This window comes from Rhodamnia argentea, chromosome 2 (genome assembly GCF_020921035.1).
Source record: "Rhodamnia argentea isolate NSW1041297 chromosome 2, ASM2092103v1, whole genome shotgun sequence".
Classification (NCBI taxonomy): Eukaryota; Viridiplantae; Streptophyta; class Magnoliopsida; order Myrtales; family Myrtaceae; genus Rhodamnia; species Rhodamnia argentea.
Window position 1 is genome coordinate 16,369,640 of NC_063151.1, and position 2,877 is coordinate 16,372,516.

Sequence of the window (2,877 nt, forward strand, 5' to 3'; positions counted from 1 at the left end):
CCCCCTCAAGTTGAGATGTAAATATCAAATAATCCCAACTTGTTACATAAAAAACTCACTCTACTCCCTCTAAGAGATTTAGTAAAGACATTTGCAAGCTGATTTTCCGTTCTTATATATTGAAGAATAATCTCCCCTTTCCGAACTTTCTCCCGTATAAAGTGATAGTCAACTTCAATATTTTTAGCTCGCTCATGGAAGACAGGATTATTTGCAATGTGAATAGTTGATTGATTATCCCAATATAATACCAATAGATCCGATGTAGGCAAACCCATTTCTGATAATAACATCCTTAACCGTAACAATTCACACGCCACATGTGCCATAGCTCTATATTCTACTTCAGCACTTGATCGGGAAGCCACATGTTGTTTCTTACTTTTCCAGGAAATTACATTACCTCCAAGGAACACACAATAACCCGATGTAGATCTCCTATCAATAGGACATGCAGCCCAGTGTGCATTAGAGAAACCTATAGTGTCCGGATGTTCGTAATTCTTGAAAAGTAGCCCTTTACCTAGCGCTCCCTTTAAGTACTTGATAATTCTAAGTATAGCATCCTAGTAAGTAATACGGGGAGAACTCACGAACTAACTAACTACACTAACAGCAAATGATATATCGTGCCTTGTGACAGTAAGATAGTTCAACTTTCCCACTAATCTTCTATATTTCCCTGGATCACATAACAATTCTCCATGTTCTGGATCGGTTTCACATTGGGTTCCATAGGAGTATCTACTAGCTTTGCTCCAAGAAATCCAACCTCATCAAGAATGTCAAGTACATATTTTCGTTGTGATAAATTGATACCTGCCCGTGAATATGCAACTTCAATACCAAGAAAATAACGTAGACGTCCCGGATCCTTGGTATTAAATTCTGTATGCGTAAACCGCTTAAGTCATTGGATACCATCTGAATCACTACCAAGAATGATAATATCATCCACATATACCACCGTAAGAATACGACCGGCCGGGGAGATAGAACTAAAAACTGAATGATCTACTTAACAGTGTTTTAATTCGAACCCGACAACAGCATCACTAAATTTGCCAAACCAAGCACGAGGAGATTACTTGAGTCTACACAAAGCTTTACGTAAGCGACATACCAAATTCTCCCCCTAAGCAACAAACCCTCGCGGTTGCTCCATGTACACTTCCTCGGACAAGTTACCATAAAGGAAGGCAATTTTTACATCTAGCCGATGAAGAAGCCAACCAAAACGTGCTGCAAGGGAAATAAAGACACGAATGTATGAAATTTTAGCAACGGGTGAAAAAGTGTCATCATAATCAACACCGTATGTCTAAGTATATCCCTTTGCAACCAATTGAGCCTTCAATCGATCAAGAGTGCCATCGGGATGAACTTTAACGGTGAATACCCAACAACAATCGATAGTTTGTTTCTTCGGAGGTAATGAAGTGAGTTCCCAAGTACGGTTATCAATGAGCGCCTTCATGTCATCTTCCATGGCTTGCCGCCATCCAGGATGAGTAAGAGCTTCGGCAACACTACTAGGCACGTAAACAAAGGATAAGGACGAGACAAATGTGGAGAAACTAGGAGACAAACGGTCATATGACAAGAAATTTGAAATAGGATGACAAGTGCGAAAACAATTAAAAAGACCATAATAAGGAGCATAACGATCCACTGGGCAACCAACACAAGAAAGTGTATCTTTTCGAGCAGCTATGGGTACATTAGGATCAGAGGATGGTGCAACAACCGATGAGGGATAGAGAAATCATGTGTTGGTGAAGTCCGTACTACCGTAGTAGGAGCTATACCACGCCGATGATATGTGTAATCAACAAATTGAAATCCTGTTGATGGTTCTCAAGGAAGTGGGAGTAGAGGAAGTATCCGTAAGGCACATTCACTACTCTCGGGAGTAGCTATAGGTTCCATCCGAGTAATATAATATGGTTTTTTTTTTTTTTTGGTAAAAGTAATATAATATGGTTGATCTTCAAAAAAATGTTACATCCGCCGACACGAGCACACAATGACGTATAGGACTATAACATTTATAGCCTTTCCGAGTTCGAGAGTATCCTACAAAGATACATTTCTCCGCACGAGGATCCAACTTATCAAGACCTGGAGTAAGATTATGCACAAAACAAACACAGCCAAAGACACGTAGAGGTAATGCAAAGGGAGAATGATTTGGATGTAATATAGAAAACACTATCTCCCCCTGAAAGACAGAAGTGGGAAGCCGATTAATCAAAAAGCAGGCCGTAAGAACAGCATGTCCCCAAAAGGTTTTAGGTAGATACATGTGAAACATGAGGCAACGGGCAAAGTCAAAAAGATGGCGATTTTCACGCTCAGCAACACCATTTTGCTGAGGAGTGTATGAACAAGAAGTCCGATGGATAATGCCATGAGAATTAAGAAAAGACTGAAAACCAAAAGTGACAACAAGATACTCTTTAGCATTATCCGAACGTAAAGTTTTAACTGAAGTACTTCAAAATAGAACAAGCAAAAGCAGTAAAAAATCTCAATACGATCTTTTATTAAGAATAACCAAGTCATTCGAGAAAAATCATCCATGAATGTAACAAAATCTAAAACCGTAAATATCAGAAACACGACACGGACCCTAAACATCGGAGTGTACCAACTCAAAAGGACTTGACACTCGACTCTGAATACGAGAAGGAAAAGAAACCCTATAATGTTTATCAAACCGACAAGCCTCACACCGAAAAGAACTCACAGACTCAAAGTTAGAAAACAAATGCCGAAGGGTGTTCGGCGGTGGATGACCACCACGACAATGCATCCTAAATACATCAAAGGATGTGCATTTCACAGCTGTAGCGCCTAGCACCTTCTTGTCAAGGT

At 39.8% G+C, this 2,877-nt stretch overlaps 1 long non-coding RNA gene across 2 annotated transcripts; it reads right to left on the reverse strand.

Moving 5' to 3' along the window:
- Positions 1-415: 415 nt before the first annotated feature.
- On the reverse strand, positions 416-1,178 carry LOC125313902. Of its 2 annotated transcripts, none has more exons than XR_007197615.1 (2): positions 1,124-1,178; positions 416-819 (listed from the first exon to the last, which is right to left on the reverse strand). It is a non-coding gene; the product is annotated as an uncharacterized LOC125313902 (long non-coding RNA). The 2 variants fall into 2 exon arrangements; XR_007197614.1 differs by lacking the exon at positions 1,124-1,178 and adding an exon at positions 922-1,064.
- Positions 1,179-2,877: the final 1,699 nt, after the last annotated feature.